Source organism: Oncorhynchus mykiss, chromosome 5, assembly GCF_057628025.1.
Source record: "Oncorhynchus mykiss isolate SJ-2025 chromosome 5, ASM5762802v1, whole genome shotgun sequence".
NCBI lineage: Eukaryota > Metazoa > Chordata > Actinopteri > Salmoniformes > Salmonidae > Oncorhynchus > Oncorhynchus mykiss.
In genome coordinates, this window is record NC_143026.1 from 18,242,894 (window position 1) to 18,260,682 (window position 17,789).

Sequence of the window (17,789 nt, forward strand, 5' to 3'; positions counted from 1 at the left end):
TGTTTAATGTCTGCTATCCCTCCTGTTTCCTCTGTCTCTTCTTCACAGGAGGAGCCTGGTGATTTGACAGGGGTGCCGGAGGAATATCACGATCTGCGCACGGTGTTCAGTCGGTCCAGGGCCACCTCTCTTCCTCCACACCGGTCGTATGATTGTAGTATTGATCTCCTTCCGGGAACCACTCCCCCCCGGGGTAGACTATACTCTCTGTCGGCTCCCGAACGTAAGGCTCTCGAGGATTATTTGTCTGTAGCTCTTGACGCCGGTACCATAGTCCCCTCCTCCTCTCCCGCCGGAGCGGGGTTTTTTTTTTGTCAAGAAGAAGGACGGGTCTCTGCGCCCCTGCATAGATTATCGAGGGCTGAATGACATAACAGTTAAGAATCGTTATCCGCTTCCTCTTATGTCTTCAGCCTTCGAGATCCTGCAGGGAGCCAGGTTTTTCACTAAGTTGGACCTTCGTAACGCTTACCATCTCGTGCGCATCAGGGAGGGGGACGAGTGGAAGACGGCGTTTAACACTCCGTTAGGGCACTTTGAATACCGGGTTCTTCCTTTCGGCCTCGCTAACGCTCCAGCTGTCTTTCAGGCATTAGTCAATGATGTCCTGAGAGACATGCTGAACATCTTTGTTTTCGTTTACCTTGACGATATCCTGATTTTTTCACCGTCACTCCAGATTCATGTTCAGCACGTTCGACGTGTCCTCCAGCGCCTTTTAGAGAATTGTCTTTTTGTGAAGGCTGAGAAGTGCACTTTTCATGCCTCCTCCGTCACATTTCTCGGTTCTGTTATTTCCGCTGAAGGCATTAAGATGGATCCCGCTAAAGTCCAAGCTGTCATTGATTGGCCCGTCCCTAAGTCACGCGTCGAGCTGCAGCGCTTTCTCGGCTTCGCGAACTTCTATCGTCGTTTCATCCGTAATTTCGGTCAGGTGGCCGCTCCTCTCACAGCCCTTACTTCTGTCAAGACGTGCTTTAAGTGGTCCGTTTCCGCCCAGGGAGCTTTTGATCTCCTCAAGAATCGTTTTACATCCGCTCCTATCCTTGTTACACCTGACGTCTCTAGACAGTTCGTTGTCGAGGTTGACGCGTCAGAGGTGGGCGTGGGAGCCATTCTTTCTCAGCGCTCCCTCTCTGACGACAAGGTCCACCCATGCGCGTATTTTTCTCATCGCCTGTCGCCGTCGGAACGTAACTATGATGTGGGTAACCGCGAACTGCTCGCCATCCGGTTAGCCCTAGGCGAATGGCGACAGTGGTTGGAGGGGGCGACCGTTCCTTTTGTCGTTTGGACTGACCATAGGAACCTTGAGTACATCCGTTCTGCCAAACGACTTAATGCGCGTCAGGCGCGTTGGGCGCTGTTTTTCGCTCGTTTCGAGTTCGTGATTTCTTATCGTCCGGGCTCTAAGAACACCAAGCCTGATGCTTTGTCTCGTCTCTTCAGTTCTTCAGTAGCCTCCACTGACCCCGAGGGGATTCTCCCTGAGGGGCGTGTTGTCGGGTTGACTGTCTGGGGAATTGAGAGGCAGGTAAAACAAGCGCTCACTCACACTCCGTCGCCGCGCGCTTGTCCTAGGAACCTTCTTTTCGTTCCCGTTCCTACTCGTCTGGCCGTTCTTCAGTGGGCTCACTCTGCCAAGTTAGCCGGCCACCCTGGCGTTCGGGGTACGCTTGCTTCCATTCGCCAGCGTTTTTGGTGGCCCACCCGGGAGCATGACACGCGTCGTTTCGTGGCTGCTTGTTCGGTCTGCGCGCAGACTAAGTCCGGTAACTCTCCTCCTGCCGGCCGTCTCAGGCCGCTTCCTATTCCCTCTCGACCGTGGTCTCACATCGCCTTAGATTTTGTCACCGGACTGCCTTCGTCAGCGGGGAAGACTGTTATTCTTACGGTTGTCGATAGGTTCTCTAAGGCGGCCCATTTCATTCCCCTTGCTAAGCTTCCTTCTGCTAAAGAGACGGCACAAATCATCATCGAGAATGTTTTCAGAATTCATGGCCTTCCGTCAGACGTCGTTTCGGACAGAGGTCCGCAATTCACGTCTCAATTTTGGAGGGAGTTTTGCCGTTTGATTGGGGCTTCCGTCAGTCTCTCTTCCGGCTTTCACCCCCAGTCTAACGGTCAAGCAGAACGGGCCAATCAGACTATTGGTCGCATCTTACGCAGTCTTTCTTTTCGCAACCCTGCGTCTTGGTCAGAACAGCTCCCCTGGGCAGAATACGCCCACAACTCGCTTCCTTCGTCTGCGACCGGGCTATCTCCTTTTCAGAGTAGCCTCGGGTACCAGCCTCCGCTGTTCTCATCTCAGTTCGCCGAGTCCAGCGTCCCCTCCGCTCAGGCTTTTGTCCAACGTTGCGAGCGCACCTGGAAGAGGGTCAGGTCTGCACTTTGCCGTTATAGGACGCAGACTGTGAGGGCTGCTAATAAGCGTAGAACTAAGAGTCCTAGATATTGTCGCGGTCAGAGAGTTTGGCTCTCCACTCAGAACCTTCCCCTTAAGACGGCTTCTCGCAAGTTGACCCCGCGGTTCATTGGTCCGTTCCGTATTTCTCGGGTCATTAATCCTGTCGCAGTTCGACTTCTTCTTCCGCGATACCTTCGTCGCGTCCACCCGGTCTTCCACGTCTCCTGCATTAAGCCCGTTCTTCGCGCCCCCGCTCGTCTTCCCCCCCCCCCCCCCATCCTTGTCGAGGGCGCACCCATCTACAGGGTCCGCAGGATTTTGGACATGCGTCCTCGGGGCCGTGGTCACCAGTACCTTGTCGATTGGGAGGGGTACGGTCCTGAGGAGAGGAGTTGGGTTCCCTCTCGGGACGTGCTGGACCGTGCGCTGATCGAGGATTTCCTCCGTTGCCGCCAGGTTTCCTCCTCGAGTGCGCCAGGAGGCGCTCGGTGAGTGGGGGGGTACTGTCATGTTGTCTTGTCTCTGTCCTTTCCCTTCACCCTGTCTCCCTCTGCTGGTCGTGTCAGGTTACCTTTTCTCCCCTTCTTTCCCCCAGCTGTTCCCTGTCTCCTCCTAACTACCCATTCACCCCGTTCCCCACCTGTTCCCTTTTTCCCTCTGATTAGGTCCCTATATCTCCCTCTGTTTCTGCTCCTGTCCTTGTCGGATTCTTGTTTGTTTGTGTTTCATGCCTGAGCCAGACTATCGTCATGTTTGCTGTAACCTTGTCCTGTCCTGTCGGAATCTGCCGGTCTATCTGAGCCTACCTATGTTTTGTTATTAAAGAAGCTCTGTTTAAGTTAGTTCGCTTTTGGGTCCTCATTCACTCACCATAACAGTGTTTTACTGAGTCCCATTTCTGTCTGTCTATGTTGATCTCTGTAAGTTAGTCTTTGAAATACAGTGCATTCGGAAAGTATTCAGACCTCTTCCCTTTTTCCACATATTGCTACGTTACGGCCTTATTCTAAAATGGATTAAAATATTTTATTTTTGAGATTCTTCAAAGTAGCCACCCTTTGCCTTGATGACATCTTTGCACACTCTTGGCATTCTCTCAACCAGCTTCATGAGGAATGCATTTCAAATAACAGATGTGCCTTGCTAAAAGTTAATTTGTTGGATATCTTTCTTTCTTCATGTGTTTGAGCCAATCAGTTGTGTTGTGACAAGGTAGAGGTGGTATACAGAAGATAGCCCTATTTGGTAAAATACCAAGTCCATATTATGACAAGAACAGCTCAAATAAGCAAAGAGAATCGACAGTCCATCATTACTTGAAGACATGAAGGTCAGTCAATCCGAAAAGTGCAGCCATCAAGCTTTATGATGGAACTGGCTCTCCTGAGGACCGCCACAAGAAATGAAGACCCAAAATTACCTCTGGGGCAGAGGATAAGTTCATTAGGGGCTCCCGAGGGGCACAGCGGTCTAAGCCACTCCATCTCAGTGCTAGAGGCATCACTACAGACCCTGGTTCGATTCTAGGCTGTATCACAACCGGCACTGATTGGGAGTCCCATAGGGCGGCACACAATTGGCCCAGTGTCGTCTGGGTTAGGGTTTGGCTGGGGTAGGCCGTCATTGTAAATAAGAATTTGTTCATAACTGACTTGCCTAGTTAAATAAAGGTTAACAAACAAAAAAAATGGGTTATCAACCTCAGAAATTGCAGGCCAAATAAATGCTTCACAGAGTTCAAGTAACAGACACATCTCAACATCAACTGTTCAGAGGAGACTGTGAGAATCAGGCCTTCATGGTGAAATGTCTGCAAAGAAAGCACCACCAAAGGACACCAATAATAAGAAGAGACTTGCTTGGCCCAAGAAACACGAGCAGTGGATTGGTGGCAATCTTTCCTTTGGTCTGATGAGTTCAAATTTCAGATTTTTGCTTCCAACCGCAGTGTCTTTGAGACGCAGAGTAGTTGAATGGATGTTCTCCACATGTGTGGTTCCCACTGTGAAGCATGGAAGAAGAGGTGTGATGGTGTGGGGTGCTTTGCTGGTGACACTGTCTGTGATTTAGAATTCAAGGCACACGTAACCAGCATGGCTACCACAGCATTCTGCAGCAATACGCCCTTGCATCTGGTTTGCTCTTTGTGGGATTATCATTTGTTTTTCAACAGGACAATGACCCAAAACACACTTCCAGGTTGTGTAAGGGCTATTTGACCAAGAAGAGTGATGGAGTGCTGCATCAGATGACCTGTCCTCCACAATCACCCGACCTCCACCCAATTGATATGGTTTGGGATGAGTTGGACCGCAGAGTGAAGGAAAAGCAGCCAACAAGTGCTCAGCATATGTGGGAACTCCTTCAAGACAGTTGGAAAAGCATTCCTCATGAAGCTGGTTGAGAGAATGCCAAGAGTGTGCAAAGCTATCATCAAGGCAAAGGGTGGCTACTTTGAAGAATCTCAAATATAAAGTATATTTCGATTTGTTTAATAATTTTTTGGTTACTACATGATGTGTAATTTCATAGTTTTGATGTCTTCACTATTATCCTACAAGGAAGAAAATAGTAACAATTAAGAAAAACCCTTGAATGAGTAGGTGTGTCCAAACCTTTGACTGGGACTATATGCAAATGTGATATCTCTGTTTTGTAATTGATTATTTTTTCTTCTTTTTTTTTCTCCAAAAAACGGTTTTTACTTTGACATTGTGCGCTATTGTGTGTAGATTGATGAGGGGGAAAAACAATTTAATCCATTTTTGAGCAAGGCTGTAACGTAACAAAATGTGGAAATAGTCAAGGGGTCTGAATACTTTCCGAATGCACTGTATATATCCACTGTCCAATCTCATCACCACATTGTCCTCAAACTCTGACCCATCATGTTTATTTGATTTATTATTTTAGTCCTAAAGATAACATTTTTATTTACATATCTTTGTTTCACCTTTCTATAATTCTATAATTTAAGAACATATTATTTAGGAAATGTGATACTTTGAAAACCAACAACAACAATTAACTTCTGTGTTTCTGGTGTAGATTGAGAGGGTCTGGGCCTCAGATGGAGCAGTTGGCCTTTGCTGGCTGCCGTCTCTCTCACACACACACACATAGGCACACACACACATACACACACACACACACATACACACACAGACAAAGTCATGTTTGTCCGGAGGCCCTGAGGAGCCATAGACATGCTTTATTTTACAAGCCATGGGACGAGAGCCACATCAGTAACATTTATGGGCAGTTTGTAATTGATGTGCTTTTTTGATCTCTCAGTCGAACACGAGGAAAACCATCTGAACAAACAGGAATGGTGTAAGTTTATTACATTAATATGGATTCCTCTCCTCCTTCGCTCAGCTCTAAAGCCCAGAAGACCTCAACTCAGAGCCTGAAGCAGTCAGCTTTACATCCAGGGGAATGATCTTGCATCATATTTTCCTTTGGAAGAGTAGCACAAGCCTTATGTACATCTCAAATGGCATCCTATTCCCCATGTAGTGCACTACTTTAGACCAGAGCCTAAAAGTTTCTGGTCAAAGGTAGTGCACTATAATAGGGAATAGGATGCCATTTGAGACACATAGTCTGAACTATTCATCCCCCTTCATGATAATAGGAACATATGAACAGGTTTCAGGACCTTTCTTTCCAATGAGACATAGAACATTTATCTCTCTAGCTACTATTCAGTGGCAATTTCAATTTCACGATGCAGTCACTGACTCAAATACTTTGGCGCATGAAGAAAGAATTTCATAACCAGTTGTGTCTTCTCAATTGGTATTCTATTCTGCATTTGTGTATTCCACAATAGACACACACATATGTACGCACACACATACCCTCCCTTAATCTTTGGCTTCTGAGCTTTCATTGTGATGTCACAGTGTCATTTGTCACTTCCTCTGGTAATGACTGCATAATCAGATTTAATTAGAGGGTCTCCCCTCTGGCCCTGAGAGTGTGTGTGTGTGTGTGTGTGTGTGTGTGTGTGTGTGTGTGTGTGTGTGTGTGTGTGCGCGCGCGCATGCGTTCGTGTGTGTGTGTGCCGCTCAAACAAACCAGTAGACTGAAGGGTTCGTTCCCCCGGTCTTGCTTCGATTCTGTGCATGAAGGCTGGCCCAATCCATTTAGAGGCTGGAAGTGATACAATTGGCCATCTGCCAAGGGGAATTAATCTGGGCTCTCTGATTGGCTTGCTTTCGAAGCCGGCAGCTGTAGAGGCAGAAGCCTCTCTCTCCATCCAACAACCCCCCGAACAACCCCACTTCTGTTTGTATCTCTCGTTCTCTCCTCCACTCCTCTTCTCCTCTCCCCTTCCTCCTCTCCCCTTGTATTTTTAGGCTGGAAGAGATAATTCACCCAAACTACAAAATGACACATTGGTTTTCTTACCCTGTAAGCAGTCTGTACAAGATATGACTGCAATCCATGTTTTGGTTTAGCTTCCCTGGCTAGAAGTGGCTAGCACTGTTTCCAAATCTTATTTAAGTCACAAGACCCATGTTAGCATTTTGGTGAGCTTCACAATAGATTTGAGATACTTTTGGATGATAATATCCATCCCATGACTTGAATGGGATTCGTGCCACAAAGGCTAAAATGTTAGCCAGTGAATTTAATTTAATTACATGTTTTCTTTAACCTTTATTTAACTAGACAAGTTAGTTAAGAACAAATTCTTATTTACAATGACGGCCTACACCGGCCAAACCCTGCACTAACCCGGACAACGCTGGGCCAAAGCATGGAAACTAAACCAACGCATGGATTGCTGTCATACCTCGTCCATAGACTTCTTACAGGGTGAACTATCCCTTTAAGGGCTGTAGATAAGGTCGGGCTTGAGGTCAAACAGTGGATTGAGACAGTTATGTCTATTATTTCCTTCTTTCTTTTATTTGGGTGGGGGGTAGGGGGGTACTCTTCAAATCATATTAAACAAACCAGGACTTCTGTATTATGTAACAGATCTAATAACTGTCTTCAACATTGTCACCTATTGCCATCCTTGCTGTTAAGGGAAACACTGGTGTGTTGAGATGTAGTGTGTTGAGATGTAGTGTGTTAGGGGAAACACTGGTGTGTTGAGATGTAGTGTGTTGAGATGTAGTGTGTTAGGGGAAACACTGGTGTGTTGAGATGTAGTGTGTTAGGGGAAACACTGGTGTGTTGAGATGTAGTGTGTTGAGATGTAGTGTGTTAGGGGAAACACTGGTGTGTTGAGATGTAGTGTGTTAGGGGAAACACCGGTGTGTTGAGATGTAGTGTGTTAGGGGAAACACTGGTGTGTTGAGATGTAGTGTGTTAGGGGAAACACCGGTGTGTTGAGATGTAGTGTGTTAGGGGAAACACTGGTGTGTTGAGATGTAGTGTGTTGAGATGCAGTGTGTTAGGGGAAACACTGGTGTGTTGAGATGCAGTGTGTTAGGGGAAACACTGGTGTGTTGAGATGCAGTGTGTTAGGGGAAACACCGGTGTGTTGAGATGCAGTGTGTTAGGGGAAACACTGGTGTGTTGAGATGTAGTGTGTTAGGGGAAACACCGGTGTGTTGAGATGTAGTGTGTTAGGGGAAACACTGGTGTGTTGAGATGTAGTGTGTTAGGGGAAACACTGGTGTGTTGAGATGCAGTGTGTTAGGGGAAACACTGGTGTGTTGAGATGTAGTGTGTTGAGATGTAGTGTGTTAGGGGAAACACCGGTGTGTTGAGATGTAGTGTGTTAGGGGAAACACTGGTGTGTTGAGATGTAGTGTGTTTGGGGAAACACCGGTGTGTTGAGATGTAGTGTGTTAGGGGAAACACTGGTGTGTTGAGATGCAGTGTGTTGTGATGCAGTGTGTTAGGGGAAACACTGGTGTGTTGAGATGCAGTGTGTTAGGGGAAACACTGGTGTGTTGAGATGCAGTGTGTTAGGGGAAACACTGGTGTGTTGAGATGCAGTGTGTTAGGAGAAACACTGGTGTGTTGAGATACAGTGTGTTAGGGGAAACACTGGTGTGTTGAGATGCAGTGTGTTAGGAGAAACACTGGTGTGTTGAGATGCAGTGTGTTAGGGGAAACACTGGTGTGTTGAGATGCAGTGTGTTAGGGGAAACACTGGTGTGTTGAGATGCAGTGTGTTGAGATGCAGTGTGTTAGGGGAAACACTGGTGTGATGAGATGCAGTGTGTTAGGGGAAACACTGGTGTGTTGAGATGCAGTGTGTTAGGGGAAACACTGGTGTGTTGAGATGCAGTGTGTTAGGGGAAACACTGGTGTGTTGAGATGCAGTGTGTTAGGGGAAACACCGGTGTGTTGAGATCTAGTGTGTTAGGGGAAACACTGGTGTGTTGAGATGTAGTGTGTTAGGGGAAACACTGGTGTGTTGAGATGCAGTGTGATGAGATGCAGTGTGTTAGGGGAAACACTGGTGTGTTGAGATGCAGTGTGATGAGATGCAGTGTGTTAGGGGAAACACTGGTGTGTTGAGATGCAGTGTGATGAGATGCAGTGTGTTAAGGGAAACACCGGTGTGTTGAGATGCAGTGAGCAGACCTGTAGAGTTCTGTGTTCAAGGACGGCGCTCCACTCTAAGGGAGTGAACGTTATTTATAATAAGAGTTACATGGAGAACATCAGGCCTCTCTGAATTGAAAATATATTTTACCTAAGCCCTTGAAAAAAACATTACATGGCAACGCAGGGCTGCGGGCCAGAAGGTTGTGGGTTTGCAGACCAACGTGAGCAAGAGTAGGGGTGGAAAGATGTCCTTTATAGTAAAAGCATTGCATGAATCTATCATCGTATTCTATATTCTTATTTTATAAGCATTTCATGCAATTCTACATAATTGTACATATTAGCAGAATGTTATTTTTACTGAAATTACAGGTTAATCTTATCATATTTCTCCAATTCCAAATCATCGTGTTTTGTTTGCAACAAAACTGTCCCTGTTTGCAGGAATCTGAGCATGGTACTATGAAAAGTTAGGTATACCTTTCCACCCCAGACAGAGTAAGCCCACTGACACAGAAAAATGTACAGTATACTTTAACTGCTGGCTACTGTACTTCCATGTCTTAATCTAATGAGAGAAGGTAACACGTGTTCACCCTTAAAGCTGTCTGGGTTAAACTTCTTCTACTGTACAGAAAGTGAGTAGCTTAATCAATTGATAATGACAGAATTAGATTACTTCCCAAGCAAAGTAAATGTTTTGTCTCATCTGCTACAGAAAGTTGTAGCTCAACCTCTGAATGTCAAAGAAATTAAACAATGATATCCTATACGCATCAGAATCCCGCCTTTAATGGATATTTAACAGCTTGTTTCTAGCATAAAGCATTGCAGACCAAAGCACTGTTATAAATCACTTTATTGAATTGGATCTGTTTTATTTTAAGCTAGCAAGGGGTAGGCCTGTGCTTTTTGACATTTTCTTTAATAAAAAGTAGGCCTATCACATACCCTTTTATACCCCCTCAATTTGAGTCTTGGTTTTAATGTAACAGTCCTTCACTGACATGGAGGTAGGCTATATAAAGAGTGCATGGTGGGTGGAGGAATTGTACAGCCATTGGTTAAGCAGCACATAGAACCGTTTTGGATGAGCAAGTGCAGAGCAGGCCGGGGCTCAGGGTTGGAATATCCATTGCAGTGTGTAATGTAGGCTAGTTAAATTTACACCATCCCAGCAGCTATCTTAGAAATATAACTTTGCTCTATGCTTCTCCGAGCATGCACTTCATAGCCTATAGGCTATGGATCATTTGATTGAGACCACACTAAATAGCTTATATTGCGCACCCAGCAGAGAATTAGAGATGAGGGGATGCATCGGCACACATCGATATGTAGCCTAATAATCAACTCATTCTAAAACTCTGAGAAATATAGAAATGTTCTCAATTACAAATGACATGACCCTCCCCTGGACTAGATAAACAAAATACTAACCCCTCCCCTTGACTGAAATTGGAACAACATGACCCTCGCCCATTTCCCGCCAGGTACCCATTATGTAAATGTCAATCCATCCCTAAAGACAGGCTAAACTCTGTCCTCTCTAAAGGCAGGCTAAACTCTGTCCTCTCTAAAGACAGGCTAAACTCTGTCCTCTCTAAAGGCAGGCTAAACTCTGTCCTCTCTAAAGACAGGCTAAACTCTGTCCTCTCTAAAGGCAGGCTAAACTCTGTCCTCTCTAAAGGCAGGCTAAACTCTGTCCTCTCTAAAGGCAGGCTAAACTCTGTCCTCTCTAAAGGCAGGCTAAACTCTGTCCTCTCTAAAGGCAGGCTAAACTCCCCCTGATCAGCTCTAGAGAGAGAATGAGTGAGTGGACCTTCCATGCCTGGTTAACAGAGGCACGTCACAGATTATTTGTCATGAGTCTGTGTGCGTGTGTGTGAGCGTGTGTGTACGTGCGTGTGTGCATATGTGTGTGTGTGTCGGGGGAAGGGGTGGTTTGACAGAGAAACAATCACATCTTAAGTCTCATAGTGCTTGTGGGTCTCCTCCCCATGGGTCAGGTCTAGGCTCTCTGCACTCCTTTGTACGCCCTAGCACCCTCTGACCTCACAGACAAACAGCACAGCAACGACTGACCTGTTCCTCTAGTCTAGCCCCTCCTTGTGTGCTTACAGGGGTCTGAAGGGAGACTTTAATGTAAAAATAAAACAAGGACTGACTCAGTCATTAGAATTGTGGGTTGGGAACATTCAAGGTATTATACTGTACATTGGGTATTATAGTAGGGAGGTGTTTAGTGGGTGCGGTTAATATAGGAAGTGGATGGTAAAAGCAGGGTGTGTTGGTGAATCAGAACAGTGCTCCATGGTCAGACACCACTCCCCCTCCGTCCATTTGTCAGTCTAGCCTAGCGTGCAGATACATACTGTGTGCTGCTGAACATGAGAAAGAAGGAGAGGGATATAGGAGAGGGGGGGGGGGTATAGTGGAGATAGAGAGTTATAAACCTCCAGAATATTTGTCTCTATTTAATTACAGATTGTAATACTAGTCTAGTATGCCTTTACTCTATTATTTTTTTCACAGATGGTGCAGATTTAGGGAAAGTGGGAAGTGAAGCAAGAACACAGTGAATCGATTTGAACTCACTGGCTCCAGAGAGGAGAGGAAATGTTCTGATTATAAATATTTGGACTTTTTCTTAATTGAAAGAATGTGCAGAACTCCTATTCTGAGGGGTTCTTTTAAACACTCTGTGTTCATCTGGATTGTTTCTATAGTCATCAGCCCCTGCATTCATTAGTGTCTGCAGTTGTAAAAACCCAACCACATTCAATTTACTGCAGGGCAGAATACACACACACACACACACACACACACACACACACACACACACACACACACACACACACACACACACACACACACACACACACACACACACACACACACACACACACACACACACACACACACACACGCACACACACACACACACACACGCACACACACACACACAGACATGAATGATAACACACACAGAGAGGTGATCCACCGTCCTTGACTGTTGACAATGTTGAGTGGTTTAGAGTTGGTGTTTTCTCTATAAGGTCCTTTTGTTTTGTTGGGCCATAAGTCACGCCTGGCCTGTGTGAGTGATGATGAGGCTGCTCTTCGCGCTTCGATCAGTTGCCTGGCCAGTTACACACTGTCTGAGCCTAATGCGCTTTTACGATCCCCGGGGAGGGGAGCAGACTGCTCAGAAATTCAACTGAAAAACATGTTTGCATGTCAATGTGTTTGCATTGGGTATGAATAATCCAGGAGGATAGGTGTTTTTACCACGGTGCAGACACATGACTGACTGATCTGCAGATGCAGACGTACTGCTCTCTCTGCTGGAGCCTATGGAGAAAGAGACACTCTGGTTTAGTAGTCTGATCAAATCAAATCATTTGTAATTTTTTCACATGCGCCGAATACAACGGGTATAGACTTAACCATGAAATGCTTGCTTACAAGCCCTTCCCAGTGATGCAGAGTTAAAAATAATAATACAAATAAAAATAGTAGCACAAGGGATAAAATCCATATGAATGGAGCTATATATTCCAGTACCAGATCAATGTGCAGAAGTAGGAGGTGCTTGAGGTAGATACACTACATGACCAAAAGTATTTGGACACCTGCTTGTCGAAAATCTAATTCCACAATCATGGAGTTGGTCCCCTCTTTGCTATTATAACAGCCCTTCTAGGGAGGTTTTCCACTAGATGTTGGAAAATTTCTGCGGGGACAGGAAAGTGTCTTCCCCAAACTGTTGCCACAAAGCAAGAAGCACAGAATCGTCTAGAATGTCATTGTATGCTGTAGCATTAATATTTCCCTTCACTGGAACTAAAGGGCCCGAACCATGAAAAACAGCCCCAGACTATTATTCCTCCTCCACCAAACTACAGTTGGCGGATTGGGGCAGGTAGCATTCTCCTGGCATTCGCCAAACCCAGATCATCCGTCAGGATAGATAGAGTCAAATAAAGAAGAGAGTAGCAGCAGCAGCAGATGGTGAGTGTAAAAGTGTGTGTGTGTATGTGTGTTTGTGTTTGTGTTGTGTCGGTATGCGCATGTTTGTGTATGTGTGTTTATGTTGTGTCGGTATGCGCGTGTGTATGTGTGTTTGTGTTGTCGGTATGATGCAGTAGCAAGGCCTTGGTTATTTAGTAGGGCTTTGCTAGAGTATGACTTGGGTATGGGTTTGGTATCTTTTTCATCCCTAGATTTTTGTTAATGAAACAGTACATTCAATAAATAAACTTCCCTTTTTACAAACATGAAAATCACAATAAGTCATTTCCATTCATGTAACACAGTAGAGTGTTTTCTCTGTACTTTTCCGTCACACTTTTCACTGTGTGATTCCATTTCTCACAGTTCCAGAACAGAGCCGTCATCTTGCCTTGGTGAGCCGCCTCTCCTCTGGCACCTTGGGTTAAGTGGTTAGGAGGCTGTCTGTTAAGAGTTAGGAGCTGTAGGGCTGTAGCAGGCAGCCTGCGTGTTTAATGCTGGTTTTTACCCAGCTCTCAGCTCGTTACCCATTTCCCGGGGACACGTATTGCGTGATGCCTGTGTTTTTAAAGCCCCTCCACTTCACATGCTACACTGATTGTTCAACTATTGCAGTATGGGGCTGACAGTGATAAGTTATGTATAACAGTGCGGTTCCAGACACGACCGTGTGAAATTATACTTGACAAGGTGGATTGCGGCTCGCGTTCCATGGTCTGTGCGTGCAGGAGGATACCTCCCTTTCTACTTCTACTTCTTCTCCCTCCCTCTCCCCTTCTCTCTCTCCCTCACTCTCTCCTTCTCTCCTTCCCTTTCTCCTTCTCTCCCTCCCTCCCTCTCTCCTTCTCCTACCTCCTTCTCTCCTTCTCTCCCTCTCCTCCTTCTTCTCCCTCCCTCTCTCCTTCTCTCCCTCCCTGTCTCCTTCTTTCCCTCCCTTTATCTTAAACCTTGAACACTCCTGTGTGGTCAAACGCAACACTCCTCTCTCGAAATCTCCGTGCCTTGTCGTTCTCTCTTGGGTATTGAGATGTGGCTAACAACCGACTCAAATATTCATTCCAAACCCGTCGATTGGGTTTGCTTTTATCTCTGTCAATGAAATATGAGTTGTAGTCCAATTAGAATGGTTGACCACACAGGAGTTGCTGTGTTAGTGGTTGACCACTAACACAGCAACTTCCATAACAACAACAACTTCCATAACAAGCACAGCGGGAGCTATGTGAGGTCATGAACTTAAAGAAGCCAAGTTGTGATCGTGCTTTCTGAACCTCCATTATAGCCTACTGTGTCTGCAGGTTGTTATTATTGTTTGACCTTGTGTAATAACTCTTGATGGGTTAGGAGGACTTAATTAATCATTCAGATCACTGAAGCTGTCCAAATAGGCTGGCAGTATATTAAAATGTTGAGTCATGAATGGTCAGGAGATAACACTTCTGTCTGCTCTGTACTGTACAGGTCCAAACTCACATGGTTTTGAGGGGTTAAACTTGTGAACAGACACACAAACCAACAATAATGCGAGAAAACATACACTTGAGAAACAAAATCCAAGAGTGTATATTAACCAACAACCTGCCACAGAACCTGTGGTGGAGACATGGTGGTAACTGGCACTAACGTTACGACCACCTTTACGACCATCTCAGAATGTGGTACCTATCCCTCTCAGACCCATCCCTCCTCTGAGCCAGCCAGACAGCCACATGTCGGTCCGGGGCTACCCTAATGTTCTCGGGGATATTCCTGGGTCTGGTGGGCATGACTTTCACAGACATGGGCTGGCTCAAGTATAGTGTCAGCTGCAGCTTCAAGTGGACCCAGCTGCTCAGCCCCATTCTGCTCTCTGTAGGAGGCACCTTCATCCTAATCAGCATCTGTAAGTTCAGGATGCTCTCCTGCCGGGCATGTAAGCAGAGCGATTATGACAAAGACCTGTCTGAGTCGCTGAAGATCCCAGGGTCTGGCCAATCATTTGTGTTCAACGGGATCAATCAGCCAATCATGTTCCACGGAGCTACGGTGGGGCAGGATATCCCGGCGCCGTACGGATCAGTGACAGGAAGTGAATCTAGCCAATGGGTTACAGCCAATGGGGTTTCCAGAAACTTGCCACCTCAATACTGCAGAAAACACCCCAGACATAGCAGGTAGGCAGATATGAATGAAAGTACAGACCAGGGTAGGCCTGTTTCAAAGTCTATTTGTTTTCTTTTTCAACCTGGACTCAGGGGTAGACGTAACATAGTAAACTGAAATTCGGGACAGTCAAATTAATACGATAGGTTACGTTTGGTATGGCATGTATTCATTTGTGGATATCTAGCATCCATTTGGTATGATATGTTCTGAATAAAAATATGTATGATACGTTACGAAATACAATTCGTATGATATTTTATGAATTGCAATTTATAAAATATGTTATGAATTTGCAATATGTATGGTATATTTCGAATACCTGTTTTTGTGGCTAACGTCAGCTAAGTGACTAACGCTAGCTAGGCTAGGTATTAAGGTTAGGCTTAAGGTTAGTGTTAGGTTAGGTTTTGGAGTTAGGTTAAAGGGTTAAGGTTATGTCTTTTCAATACTTTGAGTGCTTGATTGGGCCTGTCTAGAGTGCCACATGGGCAGGGTTTGTTGGCATGAATGGGACTATTCCACTGGTTCCATCGCACCAGGCAATCACAGTGTTTGGAATATTTGTCTGTGTGACTCTTTAACCTGCAAGACTGCACAAGGCACTTAGGTGGATGATAATGCATAGATAACAAGTTAATGTTTGTTGGGAGTCCTAGAGAACAGAACGATATGGAATAGTTCACAGCCTGTTGACAGTGGAATATACTGTGGAATAATGGTTTGGTTGTCAAGCTTGAACCAATTGACTCTCACCTGTTCTCTCCTTACTATACTGTCCTTTGAGGATAGGGTCCTATTGTATTGAACTACAGTCAATAGAGGAAGATCACATGGATCCCATTACTCTAAAGTGAGTGTGTTATATGCCATTATCTAGCTATACTGAACAAAAATAGAAACAACATTTAATGTTGGTCCCATGTTTCATGAGCTGAAATAAAAGATCCCAGAAATGTTCCATACACACAAAAAGCGTATTTCTCCTGAATTTTGCACACACATTTTCATCCATGTTAGTGAGCATTTCTCCATTGCCAAGTAAATCCATCCATCTGACAGGTGTGGCATATCAAGAAGCGGATTGAATAGCATGATCATTACGCAGGTGCATCTTTTGCTGAGGACAATAAAAGGGCACTCTAAAATGTGCGGTTTTGTCACACAACACAGATGTTCCAATTTAACTAGGCAAGTCAGTTAAGAACAAATTCTTATTTACAATGACGACCTACCCCAGTCAAACCTAGACGCCGCTGGGCCAATTCTGCACCGCCCAATGGGAGCCCAATGGGACTACCAATCACGGTTGGATGTGATACAGCCTGGATTTGAACCTGGGACTGTAGTGACACCTCTTGCACTGAGATGCAGTCCATTAGACCACTGCACCACTCTGGAATGGCCACTGCAGGAATATCCATCAGAACTGTTGCCAGAGAATTTAATGTTAATTTCTAAACTATAAGCCACCTCCAACATCCTTTTATAGACCTGCATACTCACCAGACATGTCACCCATTGAGCATGTTAGGGATGCTCTGGATCAGCGCCTATGACAGTGTGTTCCAGTTCCCACCAGTATCCAGCAACTTCACACAGCCATTGAAGAGGAGTGGGCCACAGGCCACATTCAACAGCCAGATAAACTCTATGTGAAGGAGATGAGTTGCGCTGCATGAGGCAAATGGTGGTCACACCAGATACTGTATGGTTTTCTGATCAATGTCCCCTCTTTTATTTAAAGATATCTGTAACCAACAGATGCACATCTCTTTCCCCAATCATGTGAAATCCATAGATTAGGGCCTAATGAATTCATTTCAACTGACAGATTTCCTAATATGAACAGTAACTCAGTAACATCTTTGCTACATGTTGCGTTTATATTTTTGTTCAGTGTATATGGTCTAACACTTACTCTGCATTATATCAATGAAGTCAGGTTCACAAAAGTGGAAAATTCATTTGGGTTTACTTCACAGTAGAACAAAAACTTTTCCTATAACCCCTCCTGTTTCCTATAACATATGTCCTTTAACATTTTTGACAGGCTAGTAGTGAGGATGGAGCACCCAAACGATGGAAAAGGATCTGAGGAGGAAAACAGTTCTACCGAGCCTTGATCACCTCCCTCAGCCCACAGAACCATTTACCCCTCTCTAACTGACATTTTAGGGTAACAGTATGACAGCTCAACCTGATGCTTCCTACCACTACCGTAAAACAACAACAGAAACAGTTTCCCCCATAATGCCGGCTACTGCTTTGGAGTTTCATGAGACGCTTTTACTATGAAAAATCTGGGCATATAGTTGAGTAAATTCTGATTGGTAGGCCTACATGCCGCGTGCACATACATTTGAGTTGATGCGCATCCACCTGAGTTGACGCGGTCTTGCTTGACTATGGCCATTTGAATAAAATAATATGAATCCAAAGCAAATCAAATCAAATTTTATTTGTCACATACACATGGTTAGCAGATGTTAATGTGAGTGTAGCGAAATGCTTGTGCTTCTAGTTCGGAGAATGCAGTAATATCTAACAAGTAATCTATCCTAACAATTTCACAACAACTACCTTATACACAAAAGTGTAAAAGAATGAATAAGAATACAGTGCCTTGCGAAAGTATTCGGCCCCCTTGAACTTTGCGACCTTTTGCCACATTTCAGGCTTCAAACATAAAGATATAAAACTG

General features: G+C 45.1%; 1 pseudogene; it reads left to right on the forward strand.

Annotated features, from left to right (window-relative positions):
• Positions 1-3,731: 3,731 nt before the first annotated feature.
• Positions 3,732-17,789, forward strand: part of LOC149983186 (uncharacterized) — a 37,362-nt pseudogene continuing 23,304 nt past the window's right edge.